Genomic DNA, 15597 nt, shown 5'->3' with positions numbered 1-15597 from the left:
CTTCACAACCCTAGCGTCACCGAACCTTAAGTGTGTAGACCCTACGGGTTCGGGAGACATGCAGACATGACCGGGACGACTCTCCGGTCAATAACCAACAGCGGGATCTGGATACCCATGTTGGCTCCCACATGCTCCACGATGATCTCATCGGATGAACCACGATGTCGAGGATTAAACAACCCCGTATACAATTCCCTTTGTCAATCGGTATGTTACTTGCCCGAGACTCGATCGTCGGTATCCCAATACCTTGTTCAGTCTCGTTACCGGCAAGTCACTTTACTCGTACCGTAATGCATGATCCTGTGACCAGACACTTGGTCACTTTGAGCTCATTATGATGATGCATTACCGAGTGGGCCCAGTGATACCTCTCCGTCATACGGAGTGACAAATCCCAGTCTCGATCCGTGTCAACCCAACAGATACTTTCGGAGATACCTGTAGTGCACCTTTATAGACACCCAGTTACGTTGTGACGTTTGATACACCCAAAGCACTCCTACGGTATCCGGGAGTTACACGATCTCATGGTCAAAGGAAAAGATACTTGACATTGGAAAAGCTCTAGCAAACGAACTACACGATCTTGTGCTATGCTTAGGATTGGGTCTTGTCCATCACATCATTCTCCTAATGATGTGATCCCGTTATCAATGACATCCAATGTCCATAGCCAGGAAACCATGACTATCTGTTGATCAACGAGCTAGTCAACTAGAGGCTTACTAGGGACATATTATGGTCTATGTATTCACACGTGTATTACGATTTCCGGATAATACAGTTATAGCATGAATAAAGACAATTATCATGAACAAAGAAATATAATAATAATACTTATATTATTGCCTCTAGGGCATATTTCCAACAGTCTCCCACTTGCACTAGAGTCAATAATCTAGTTACATTGTGATGAATCGAACACCCATGGAATTCTGGTGTTGATCATGTTTTGCCCTAGGGAGAGGTTTAGTCAATGGATCTGCTATATTCAGGTCCATATGTACTTTACAAATCTCTATGTCTCCATCTTGAACATTTTCACGAATGGAGTTGAAGCGACGCTTGATGTGCCTTGTCTTCTTGTGAAACCTGGGCTCCTTGGCAAGTGCAATAGCTCCAGTGTTATCACAGAAGAGTTTGATTGGCCCCGACGCATTGGGTATGACTCCTAGGTCGGTGATGAACTCCTTCACCCATATTGCTTCATGTGCTGCCTCCGAGGCTGCCATGTACTCCGCTTCACATGTAGATCCCGCCACGACGCTCTGCTTGCAGCTGCACCAGCTCACTGCTCCACCATTCAATATATACACGTATCCGGTTTGTGACTTAGAGTCATCCAGATCTGTGTCGAAGCTAGCGTCGACGTAACCCTTTACGACGAGCTCTTCGTCACCTCCATAAACGAGAAACATTTCCTTAGTCCTTTTCAGGTACTTCAGGATATTCTTGACCGCTGTCCAGTGTTCCTTACCGGGATTACTTTGGTACCTTCCTACCAAACTTACGGCAAGGTTTACATCAGGTCTGGTACACAGCGTGGCATACATAATAGAACCTATGGCTGAGGCATAGGGGATGACACTCATTTCTTCTATCTCTTCTGCCGTGGTCGGGCATTGAGCTGAGCTCAATCTCACACCTTGCAAAACAGGCAAGAACCCTTTCTTGGACTGATCCATTTTGAACTTCTTCAAAATCTTATCAAGGTATGTGCTTTGTGAAAGACCTATGAGGCGTCTTGATCTATCCCTATAGATCTTGATGCCTAATATATAAGCAGCTTCTCCAAGGTCCTTCATTGAAAAACTCTTATTCAAGTAGGCCTTGATGCTGTCCAAGAGTTCTATATCATTTCCCATCAAAAGTATGTCATCTACATATAATATGAGAAATGCTACAGAGCTCCCACTCACTTTCTTGTAAACGCAGGCTTCTCCATAAGTCTGCGTAAACCCAAACGCTTTGATCATTTCATCAAAGCGAATGCTCCAACTCCGAGATGCTTGCACCAGCCCATAAATCGAGCGTTGGAGCTTGCACACCTTGTTAGCATTCTTAGGATCGACAAAACCTTCCGGCTGCATCATATACAATTCTTCCTTAAGGAAACCATTAAGGAATGCCGTTTTGACGTCCATTTGCCATATCTCATAATCGTAGAATGCGGCAATTGCTAACATGATTCGGACGGACTTTAGCTTCGCTACCGGTGAGAAAGTCTCATCATAGTCAACCCCTTGAACTTGTCGATAACCCTTAGCGACAAGCCGAGCTTTATAGATGGTCACATTACCATCCGCGTCTGTCTTCTTCTTAAAGATCCATTTATTTTCTATGGCTCGCCGTTCAACGGGCAAGTCAGTCAAAGTCCATACTTCGTTTTCATACATGGATCCTATCTCGGATTTCATGGTTTCTAGCCATTTGTCGGAATCCGGTCCCGCCATCGCTTCTTCATAGTTCGAAGGTTCACCGTTGTCTAACAACATGATTTCCAAGACAGGGTTGCCGTACCACTCTGGTGCAGAACGTGTCCTTGTGGACCTTCGAATTTCAGTAGGAGCTTGATCAGAAGTATCTTGATCATCATCATTAACTTCCTCTCTAGTCGGTGCAGGCACCTCAGGAACATTTTCTTGAGTTGCGCCATTTTCCGATTCAAGAGGTAATACTTCATCAAGTTCTACTTTCCTCCCACTTACTTCTTTCGAGAGAAACTCTTTCTCCAGAAAGAGTCCGTTCTTGGCAACAAAGATCTTGCCTTCGGATCTTAGGTAGAAGGTATACCCAATAGTTTCTTTAGGGTATCCTATGAAGACGCATTTTTCCGACTTGGGTTCGAGCTTCTCAGGTTGAAGTTTCTTGACATAAGCATCGCATCCCCAAACTTTTAGAAACGACAGCTTAGGTTTCTTCCCAAACCATAATTCATACGGTGTCGTCTCAACGGATTTCGACGGAGCCCTATTTAAAGTGAATGTGGCAGTCTCTAAAGCATAGCCCCAAAAAGATAGCGGTAAATCGGTAAGAGACATCATAGATCGTACCATATCTAATAGAGTGCGATTACGACGTTCGGATACACCATTACGCTGAGGTGTTCCAGGCGGCGTGAGTTGTGAAACTATTCCACATTTTCTTAAGTGTGTGCCAAATTCGTGACTCAAGTATTCTCCTCCACGATCTGATCGTAGAAACTTGATTTTCCTGTCACGTTGATTCCCAACCTCACTCTGAAATTCCTTGAACTTTTCAAAGGTTTCAGACTTGTGTTTCATTAAGTAGACATACCCATATCTACTCAAGTCATCAGTGAGGGTGAGAACATAACGATAGCCACCGCGAGCCTCAACACTCATTGGACCGCACACATCGGTATGTATGATTTCCAATAAGTTGGTTGCTCGCTCCATTGTTCCTGAGAACGGAGTCTTGGTCATTTTTCCCATGAGGCATGGTTCGCACGTGTCAAATGATTCATAATCAAGAGACTCTAAAAGTCCATCTGCATGGAGCTTCTTCATGCGTTTGACACCTATGTGACCAAGGCGGCAGTGCCACAAGTATGTGGGACTATCATTATCAACCTTACATCTTTTGGTACTCACACTATGAATATGTGTAGTAATACGCTCGAGATTCATTAAGAATAAACCATTGACTATCGGAGCATGACCATAAAACATATCTCTCATATAAATAGAACAACCATTATTCTCGGATTTAAATGAGTAGCCATCTCGTATTAAACGAGATCCTGATACAATGTTCATGCTCAAACATGGCACTAAATAACAATTATTGAGGTTTATAACTAATCCCGTAGGTAAATGTAGAGGTAGCGTGCCGACGGCGATCACATCGACCTTGGAACCATTCCCGACGCGCATCGCCACCTCGTCCTTCACCAGTCTCCGTTTATTCCGCAGCTCCTGTTGTGAGTTACAAATATGAGCAACGGCACCGGTATCAAATACCCAGGAGTTACCGCGAGCACTGGTAAGGTACACATCAATTACATGTATATCAAATATACCTTTGGTGTTGTCGGCCTTCTTGTCCGCTAAATATTTGGGGTAGTTCCGCTTCCAGTGACCCTTCCCTTTGCAATAAAAGCACTATGTCTCAGGCTTGGGTCCATTCTTTGACTTCTTCCCGACAGCTTGCTTGCTGGGCGCAGCAACTTCCTTGCCGTCCTTCTTGAAGTTCTTTTTACCCTTGCCCTTCTTGAACTTAGTGGTTTTATTCATCATCAGCACTTGATGTTCCTTCTTGACTTCTACCTCTGCTGATTTCAGCATAACAAATACTTCAGGAATGGTCTTTACCATCCCCTGCATATTGAAATTCATCACAAAGCTCTTGTAGCTTGGTGGAAGCGACTGGAGGATTCTGTCAATGACCGCGTCATCCGGGAGATTAACTCCTAGCTGAGTCAAGCGGTTATGTAACCCAGACATAGTGAGTATGTGCTCACTGACAGAACTATTTTCCTCCATCTTACAACTGAAGAATTTGTCGGAGACTTCATATCTCTTGATCCGGGCATGAGCTTGAAAAACCATTTTCAGATCTTCGAACATCTCATATGCTCCATGTCTCTCAAAACGCTTTTGGAGCCCTGGCTCTAAGCTATAAAGCATGCCGCACTGAACGAGAGAGTAGTCATCAGTACGTGTCTACCAAGCGTTCATAGCGTCTTGGTTCTGTGGGACGGGTGGATCACCTAGCGGTGCTTGTAGGACATAATCTTTCTTGGCAGCTGTGAGGATGATCCTCAGGTTCCAGACCCAGTCCGTATAGTTGCTGCCATCGTCTTTCAGCTTGGTTTTCTCTAGGAACGCGTTGAAATTGAATACAACGTTGGCCATTTGATCTACAAGACATATTGTAAAGATTTTAGACTAAGTTCATGATAATTAAGTTCATCTAATCAAATTATTAATGAACTCCCACTCAGATTAGACATCTCTCTAGTCATCTAAGTGTTACACGATCCGAGTCGACTAGGCCGTGTCCGATTAACACGTGAGACGGACTAGTCATCGCCGGTGAACATCTTCATGTTGATTGTATCTTCCATACGACTCGTGTTCGACCTTTCGGTCTCTGTGTTCCGAGGCCATGTCTGTACATGCTAGGCTCGTCAAGTTAACCCTAAGTGTTTTTGCATGTGTAAAACTGTCTTACACCCGTTGTATGTGAACGTAAGGATCTATCACACCCGATTAACACGTGGTGCTTCGAAACGACGAACTGTAGCAAAGGTGCATAGTCAGGGGAGAACACTTCTTGAAATTGTTGTAAGGGATCATCTTATTTACTACCGTCGTTCTAAGTAAACAAGATGCAAAACATGATAAACATCACATGCAATCAAATAATAATAGTGACATGATATGGCCAATATCACATAGCTCCTTTGATCTCCATCTTGGGGCTCCATGATCATCCTGTCACCGTCATACTCATCGACATGTAAGTTGTGATTCCTTGTACAATAGCATGAACATCTCATACATCACATATAGATCATTCATCATTCATCACAACTTTGGCCATATCATATCACAAAGCACTTGCTGCAAAAACAAGTTAGACGTCCTCTAATTGTTGTTGCAGGTTTTACGTGGCTGAAGTAGGGTTCTAACAAGAACGTTTTCTTACCTACGTGAAAGCCACAACGTGATTTGTCAACTTCTATTTACCCTTCATAAGGACCCTGTTCATCGAATCTGCTCCAACTAAAGTAGGAGAAACAGACACCCGCCAGCCACCTTATGCAACTTGTGCATGTTAGTCGGTGGAACCGGTCTCACGTAAGCATACGTGTAATGTTGGTCCGGGCCGCTTCATCCCACAATACCGTTGAAGCAAGATAAGACTAGTAGCGGCAAGAAAGTTGACAACATCTACGCCCACAACAAATTGTGTTCTACTCGCGCAAGAGAACTACGCATAGACCTAGCTCTGATACCACTGTTGGTGAACGTAGTAGAAAACAAAAATTTTCCTACGGTTTCACCAAGATCCATCTATGAGTTCATCTAGCAGCGAGCGATTGGATGCATCTACATACCTTTGTAGATCGCGAGCGGAAGCGTTCAAAGAACGGGGTTGATGTAGTCGAACACGACGTGATCCAAATCACCGATGACCAAGCGCCGAACGGACGGCACCTCCGCGTTCAACACACGTACGGAACGGATGACGTCTCCTCCTTTCTTGATCCAGCAAGGGGGAAGGAGAGGTTGATGAAGATCCAGCAGCACGACGGCGTGGTGGTGGATGCAGGGCGTCACAGTAGCAGGGCTTCGCCGTGTACTACGAGGGAGAGATGTAACAGGGGAGAGGGAAGCACCAAAGGCTGAGGTATGAAGTCCTCCCTCTCCTCAAATATATATAGGAGGGCCAACGGGGGGGGTGCGCCAGCCTAGGAGATCCAATCTCCTAGGGCCGGCGGCCAAGGGGAGGTTTCCCTTCCCCCCAAGGCACCCAGAGGTGCCTTCCACCATTGGGACTCTTCCCTTTTGTGGAAGCCTAGGCGCATGGGCTTTTGGGGCTGGTGCCCTTGGCCCATGCAGGCCAAGGCGCACCCCCTACAGCCCATGTGGCCCCCCGGGACAGGTGGTCCCACCCGGTGGGCCCCCGGGACCCTTCCGGTGGTCCCGGTACAATACCGATGACCCCGAAACTTGTCCCGATGGCTGAAACTGCACTTCCTATATATAATTCTTTACCTCCGGACCATTCCGGAACTCCTCGTGACGTCCGGGATCTCATCCGGGACTCCGAACAATATTCGGGTTACTGCATATACATATCTTCACAACCCTAGCGTCACCGAACCTTAAGTGTGTAGACCCTACGGGTTCAGGAGACATGCAGACATGACCGGGACGACTCTCCGGTCAATAACCAACAGCGGGATCTGGATACCCATGTTGACTCCCACATGCTCCACGATGATCTCATCGGATGAACCACGATGTCGAGGATTAAACAACCCCGTATACAATTCCCTTTGTCAATCGGTATGTTACTTGCCCGAGACTCGATCGTCGGTATCCCAATACCTTGTTCAGTCTCGTTACCGGCAAGTCACTTTACTCGTACCGTAATGCATGATCCCATGACCAGACACTTGGTCACTTTGAGCTCATTATGATGATGCATTACCGAGTGGGCCCAGTGATACCTCTCCGTCATACGGAGTGACAAATCCCAGTCTCGATCCGTGTCAACCCAACAGATACTTTTGGAGATACCTGTAGTGCACCTTTATAGTCACCCAGTTACGTTGTGACGTTTGATACACCCAAAGCACTCCTACGGTATCCGGGAGTTACACGATCTCATGGTCAAAGGAAAAGATACTTGACATTGGAAAAGCTCTAGCAAACGAACTACACGATCTTGTGCTATGCTTAGGATTGGGTCTTGTCCATCACATCATTCTCCTAATGATGTGATCCCGTTATCAATGACATCCAATGTCCATAGCCAGGAAACCATGACTATCTGTTGATCAACGAGCTAGTCAACTAGAGGCTTACTAGGGACATATTATGGTCTATGTATTCACACGTGTATTACGATTTCCGGATAATACAGTTATAGCATGAATAAAGACAATTATCATGAACAAAGAAATATAATAATAATACTTTTATTATTGCCTCTAGGGCATATTTCCAACAGCTAGTCCTACTTATAGAGGCCCTGGTCCTCTTCCCAAATGTTGAGCGGGAAGGGAGCCAACAATGGCGGGCAAATTTGAAGGGGGACAGCTAGTACAAGCCATCCTGACAAAAGGCGGTCTCCGCCTACGAAAGGCTCTGGTGGTGACGCTGTCTTGGGCTCCACGATGACCTCCGTCTTGCCGTCCTTCTGGTCTTGGTCTTGTTGCACCGAAATGGCAACCTTTGCCTGAGGCCTTGGTACTCCGCGGCTGCGCTTGTCTCCTTTGCACCAAAGAGGAAACAAGGACGATGTGTGCGCTGGCGCCTGCCTAGTGTTGACCGTCATGGCTCACGTCACGAGAGCCTCGTGAGGTTCGCCTCGCCTTGATATCTCCACTCCTTGTGGGCCTGCCTGACTAGGCCACTCGAGAGGAGGTATCGTGTCATCCACCTCGCGAGGCTTGGCCCCTCGCGAGGCTCTTGGGTGCCTTGTTGGTGAAGATGGGCCGTACGGCCTGCTGGCTCAGCCATGCCGCAGGCCGCAGGCAGGCAAGTCTGGGGACCCCCGTTCCCAGGACACCAACAGTAGCCCCCGGGCCCAAGGTGCGCTCGGGCTTGGCTTCGCGGTGAAGCCAAGGGCCAAGCACGGAGCACCGTGGGCCCCAAAAGCCTACGGCCTCGATTGACGCGTGGCGATTGATTGGACGTGGGCGTCTCCTCTTCCCCATGCTGCCTTGGCAACTGCATGACTTGACGAGTCCCTGCGACATGCAATGGAAACCATCATTACCTGCGATCGTGGGAGGTGCTGGTTGGCCTTCTCTTGCTATAAATGGGGAGGGGGCGGAGCCCCCGTCGGCCATCTCTTCTTCGCTTCCTGCTTCTTCTTCCTCACTCCGCTCCTAGATTCTTCTTCCTCGCTCCACTACTTGCTCCAATGGCGCCTATCAGAAGGTTCTCCACCGAAGAGAAGGGGAAGGCTCCCCATGATGTCCCGGAGCCACTTCCGCCGAAGAAGAGTTCGATCCATTGCCATGAAGAAGCGGCGATGCAGGTGGTGGCGAGGCCTTGGTGCGAGCGGCATCCTCCAGGGTATCCGCTACCCCTGTATGCCCAAGCCGAGGGCTCAGGAGGGCGGGGCGACGAGCAGCGCCGCCGGCGCCGTGCTTGGGGTCGCTGGGCCACGGCGACGTGAGCCGTCGCCCCCGGAATCCACGCCGCGGACTCCTCGCGAGGATGGGCTGACGTCAGGCACGGCGCAGCCCCCAGCCCCCAACCGGGAGGTGGCGCACCACTTGATGCTCCACCCGCAGCCCCTGAGGTGGAGGACGAGGTGGGTCGAGTGTTCGAGCTCGAGCGCGGGCGCATCATAGTCTGTCACGAGCTCTTCCAGGAGGCAATGGACGCGATGAGCCGCCTCGGTGAAGAGCTTGCTGGTGTCGACTCGCGTCTTGAGGCTGAAGGTCTTCGGTTGGCAGAGGAGCGGCGCAAGCTGAGAGTGGCCATCAACCTTGGTCGCTATCAGCGTGACCTCGAGAACGCGAAGGCCGAGGCATCCCTCAAGATTGCCAATGAGGCCCGCTCGTGAGCTTTAGAAGAAGCTCGCGAGGCCGATCGTCGCCGCGAGGCTGCAAAGGAGCGTGCGTGGGGGCTTCAGGCCTGGAGTGCGTCCCTTGAGCAGTAGGTGGAGGCGCGTGGGGCCGCTCTTGCATCGCTGAGGGGGACGCCCGCGGAGGAAGAGGAGGTCCGGAAGCGCGAGGAGACGCTGGCCCTGGAAGCCGTGGAGCACAGCCTCGAGCTCGAGCGACTAGAGACGAGGGAACGCCAAGTTGCTCAAGCAGAAGATGCCGTCGGGGCCCGCGAAGCCAGAGTCGAGGAGGAGATCAACCGCCGGGTGGATGAGGTTCGCGCAGGTCTGGAGGGCAGGTACGACTTGAAGCTGAAGCTCGCCGGTCTGGAGGGTGCGGGCAGGGCCGCCGCCCTCGGGCCCAGGTTGGACGAGGCCGAGAGGCGTGCGGAGGCCACAACCGCTGCCCTGGTTACGGCGCAGGCGGACTTGGCCTCCGCCCGCGCTGAGCTGCTTTCCCTCCGGAAACGAGTTGATGATGCCGAGGCCGTCGCACGGCAAAACATGGAGGAAGTGCTCCAACACCGAACGCTGGAGCGCGAGCATGCTCCTATGCTTTAAGACCTTCGGAACAAGGCCAACACTGCCCTGGGTTACATCTGCGACGAGAACGCCCCGTCCCCTCACTCGAATGACTACGCCAGCCACCTGACCTTCTTGACTGAGGTGGTGACACGCCTGGAGGCTCAATCTGCCAGAGCTCAACAGCTTGTGGAGGAGAGGGGTCGTGGCCTGCTTCAGTGCGCCTTCTCTCGTGTCTTCAGCCACCTTCTGAATGCCGACCCCAACTTCGACTTCGACACCGCCATTGCCCCCGTACCCACGGCCGTCCGGGGCGACCTGGCGTGTTGGGTAGAGGGCCATGTCGACGCGTTGGTTAGGGCCTTCACCTCGGAGGGTGACGCGGTGGTGGTGTTGGGGAACGTAGTAATTTCAAAAAAATTCCTACGCACACGCAAGATCATGGTGATGCATAGCAACGAGAGGGGAGAGTGTGATCTACGTACCCTTGTAGATTGACAACGGAAGCGTTTGGTTGATGTAGTCGTACGTCTCCACGACCCGACCGATCAAGCACCGAAACTACGGCACCTCCGAGTTCTAGCACACGTTCAGCTCGATGACGATCCCCGGACTCCGATCCAGCAAAGTGTCGGGGAAGAGTTCCGTCAGCACGACAGCGTGGTGATGATCTTGATGAACTACCGTCGCAGGGCTTCGCCTAAGCACCGCTACAATATTATCGAGGACTATGGTGGAAGGGGGCACCGCACACGGCTAAGAATATACGTGGATCAACTTGTGTGTCAAGGGGTGCCCCCCTGCCCCCGTATATAAAGGATCAAGGGGAGGAGGCTGGCCGGCCCTCTATGGCGCGCCAAGGAGGAGTCCTCCTCCTAGTAGGAGTAGGACTCCTACTAGGAGGGGGAAAGAAGTGGGGAGGGAGAGGGAAAGGGGGGCGCCGCCCCCCCCCCTCTCCTAGTCCAATTCGGACCAGGGGGGAGGAGGCGCGCGGCCCACCTTTGGCTGCCCCTCTCTCTCCACTAAGGCCCATATGGCCCATTACTTCTCCCGGGGGTTCCGGTAACCCTCCGACTCTCCGGTTTTCTCCGAAATCACCCGAAACACTTCTGGTGTTCGAATATAGCCGTCCAATATATCAATCTTTATGTCTCGACCATTTTGAGACTCCTCGTCATGTCCGTGATCACATCCGGGACTCCGAACTAACTTCGGTACATCAAAACTCATAAACTCATAATATAACTGTCATCGAAACCTTAAGCGTGTGGACCCTACGGGTTCGAGAACAATGTAGACATGACCGAGACACGTCTCCGGTCAATAACCAATAGCGGAACCTAGATGCTCATATTGGCTCCCACATATTCTACGAAGATCTTTATCGGTCAGACCGCATAACAACATATGTTGTTCCCTTTGTCATCGGTATGTTACTTGCCCGAGATTCGATCGTCGGTATCTCAATACCTAGTTCAATCTCGTTACCGGCAAGTCTCTTTACTCGTTCCGTAATACATCATCCTGCAACTAACTCATTAGTTGCAATGCTTGCAAGGCTTAAGTGATGTGCATTACCGATAGGGCCCAGAGATGCCTCTCCGACAATCGGAGTGACAAATCCTAATCTCGAAATACGCCAACCCAACATGTACCTTTGGAGACACCTGTAGAGCTCCTTTATAATCACCCAGTTACGTTGGGACGTTTGGTAGCACACAAAGTGTTCCTCCGGCAAACGGGAGTTGCATAATCTCATAGTCATAGGAACATGTATAAGTCATGAAGAAAGCAATAGCAACATACTAAACGATCGGGTGCTAAGCTAATGGAATGGGTCATGTCAATCACATCATTCTTCTAATGATGTGATCCCGTTAATCAAATAACAACTCTTTTGTTTATGGTTAGGAAACATAACCATCTTCGATTAACGAGCTAGTCAAGTAGAGGCATACTAGTGACACTCTGTTTGTCTATGTATTCACACATGTATTATGTTTCCGGTTAATACAATTCTAGCATGAATAATAAACATTTATCATGATATAAGGAAATAAATAATAACTTTATTATTGCCTCTAGGGCATATTTCCTTCAGTCTCCCACTTTATTATCGCCATGTGATTCAACACTAACAGTTCACATCACGATGTGATTAACACCCATAGTTCACATCGTCATGTGACCTATACCCAAAGGATTTACTAGAGTCAGTAATCTAGTTCACATCGTTTATGTGATTAACACCCAAAGAGTACTAAGGTGTGATCATGTTTTGCTTGTGAGATAATTTTAGTCAACGGGTCTGTCACATACAGATCCGTAAGTATTTTGCGAATTCTGTGTCTACAATGCTCTGCACGGAGCTACTCTAGCTAATTGCTCCCACTTTCAATATGTATATAGATCGAGACTTAGAGTCATCCAGATCTGTGTCAAAACTTGCATCGACGTAACTTTTTATGACGAACCTTTTTTCACCTCCATAATTGAGAAATATTTCCTTATTCCACTAAGGATAATTTTGACTGCTGTCCAGTGATCTACTCTTAGATCACTATTGTACTCCCTTGCTTAACACAGTGTAGGGTATACAATAGATCTGATACACAACATGGCATACTTTATAGAACCTATGGCTGAGGCATAGGGAATGACTTTCATTCTCTTTCTATCTTCTGCCGTGGTCGGGCTTTGAGTCTTACTCAATTTCACACCTTGTAACACAGCCAAGAACTCTTTCTTTGACTGTTCCATTTTTGAACTACTTCAAAATATTGTCAAGGTATGTACTCATTGAAAAAACTTATCAAGCGTCTTGATCTATCTCTATAGATCTTGATGCTTAATATGTAAGCAGCTTCACCGAGGTCTTTCTTTGAAAAACTTCTTTGCAAACACTCCTTTATGCTTTGCAGAATAATTCTACATTATTTCCGATCAACAATATGTCATTCACATATACTTATCAGAAATGTTGTAGTGCTCCCACTCACTTTCTTGTAAATACAGGCTTCACCGCAAGTCTGTATAAAACTATATGCTTTGATCATCTCATCAAAGCGCATATTCCAACTCCGAGATGCTTACACCAGTCCATAGATGGATCGCTGGAGCTTGCACATTTTGTTAGCACCTTTAGGATTGACAAAACCTTCTGGTTGTATCATATACAACTCTTCTTTAATAAATCCATTAAGGAATGCAGTTTTGTTTATCCATTTGCCGGATTTCATAAAATGCGGCAATTGCTAACATGATTCGGACAGATTTAAGCATAGATACGAGTGAGAAACTCTCATCATAGTCAACACCTTGAACTTGCCGAAAACCTTTTTGCGACAATTCTAGCTTTGTAGATAGTAACACTACTATCAGCGTCCGTCTTCCTCTTGAAGATCCATTTAATCTCAATGGCTCGCCGATCATTGGGCAAGTCAATCAAAGTCCATACTTTGTTCTCATACATGGATCTCATCTCAGATTTCATGGCCTCAAGCCATTTCGCGGAATCTGGGCTCATCATCGCTTCCTCATAGTTCGTAGGCTCGTCATGGTCAAGTAACATGACCTCCAGAACTGGATTACCGTACCACTCTGGTGCAGATCTCACTCTGGTTTACCTACGAGTTTCGGTAGTAACTTGATCTGAAGTTACATGATCATCATCATTAGCTTCCTCACTAATCGGTCTAGTAGTCACAGGAACAGATTTCTGTGATGAACTACTTTCCAATAAGGGAGTAGGTACAGTTACCTTATCAAGTTCTACTTTCCTCCCACTCACTTCTTTCGAGAGAAACTCCTTCTCTAGAAAGGATCCATTCTCAGCAATGAATAATTTGCCTTCGAATCTGTGATAGAAGGTGTACCCAACAGTCTCCTTTGGGTATCCTATGAAGACATATTTATCCGATTTGGGTTTGAGCTTATCAGGATGAAACTTTTTCATATAAGCATCACAACCCCAAACTTTAAGAAATGACAACTTTGGTTTCTTGCCAAACCACAATTCAGATTGTGTCGTCTCAACGGACTTAGATGGTGCCCTTTTAAATGTGAATGCAGCTGTCTTTAATGCATAACCCCAAAACGATAGTGGTAGATCGGTAAGAGACATCATAGATCGCACCATATCTAATAAAGTACGGTTATGATGTTCGGACACAACATTATGCTGTGGTGTTCCAGGTGGCGTGAGTAGTGAAACTATTTCACATTGTTTTAACTGAAGGCCAAACTCGTAACTCAAATATTTTACCTCTGCGATCATATCGTAGAAACTTTTATTTTCTTGTTACGATGATTCTCCACTTCACTCTGAAATTCTTTGAACTTTTCAAATATTTCAGACTTGTGTTTCATTAAGTAGATATACCCATATCTGCTCAAATCATCTGTGAAGGTCAGAAAATAATGATACCTGCCACGAGCCTTAACACTCATCGGATCTCACACATCAGTATGTATTATTTCCAATAAGTCAGTTGCTTGCTCCATAGTTCCGGAGAACGGCGTTTTAGTCATCTTGCCCATGAGGCATGGTTCGCAAGCATCAACTAATTCATAATCAAGTGATTCCAAAAACCCATCAGCATGGAGTTTCTTCATGCGCTTTACACCAATATGACCTAAACGGCAGTGCCACAAATAAGTTGCACTATCATTATTAACTTTGCATCTTTTGGTTTCAATATTATGATTATGTGTATCACTACGATCGAGATCCAACGAACTATTTTCATTGGGTGTGTAACCATATAAGGTTTTATTCATGTAAACAGAATACCAATTTATTCTCTTACTTAAATGAATAACCGTATTACAATAAACATGATCAAATCATATTCATGCTCAATGCAAACACCAAATAACACTTATTCAGGTTCAACACTAATCCCGAAAGTATAGGGAGTGTGCGATGATGATCATATCAATCTTGGAACCACTTCCAACACACATCGTCACTTCACCCTTAACTAGTCTCTATTTATTCTGCAACTCCCGTTTCGAGTTACTAATCTTAGCAACTGAACTTGTATCAAATGCTGAGGGGTTGCTATAAACACTAGTAAAGTACACATCAATAACATGTATATCAAATATACTTATGTTCACTTTGCCATCCTTATCTGCCAATCACTTGGGGTAGTTCCGCTTCCAGTGACCAGTCCCTTTGCAGTAGAAACACTTAGTCTCAGGCTTAGGACCAGACTTGGGCTTCTTCACTTGAGCAGCAACTTGCTTGCTGTTCTTCTTGAAGTTCCCCTTCTTCCCTCTGCACTTTTCTTGAAACTAGCGGTCTTGTCTACCATCAACACTTGATATTTTTCTCGATTTCTACCTTCGTCAATTTCCGCATTACGAAGAGCTTGGGAATCATTTCCGTTATCCCTTGCATATCATAGTTCATCACGAAGTTCTACTAACTTGGTGATGGTGACTAGAGAATTCTGTCAATCACTATCTTATCTGGAAGATTAACTCCCACTTGATTCAAGCGATTGTAGTACTCAGACAATCTGAGCACATGCTCACTAGTTGAGCGATTCTCCTCCATCTTTTTAGCTATAGAACTTGTTGGAGACTTCATATCTCTCAACTCGGGTATTTGCTTGAAATATTAACTTCAACTCCTGGAACATCTCATATGCTCCATGACGTTCAAAACGTCTTTGAAGTCCCGATTCTAAGCCATTAAGCATGGTGCACTAAACTATCAAGTAGTCATCATATTGAGCTAGCCAAACG

This window comes from Triticum urartu, chromosome 3A (assembly GCF_056163025.1).
Source record: "Triticum urartu cultivar PI428250 chromosome 3A, HENAU_Tu73, whole genome shotgun sequence".
Lineage (NCBI taxonomy): Eukaryota > Viridiplantae > Streptophyta > Magnoliopsida > Poales > Poaceae > Triticum > Triticum urartu.
This window is presented reverse-complemented; position numbering follows the sequence as displayed.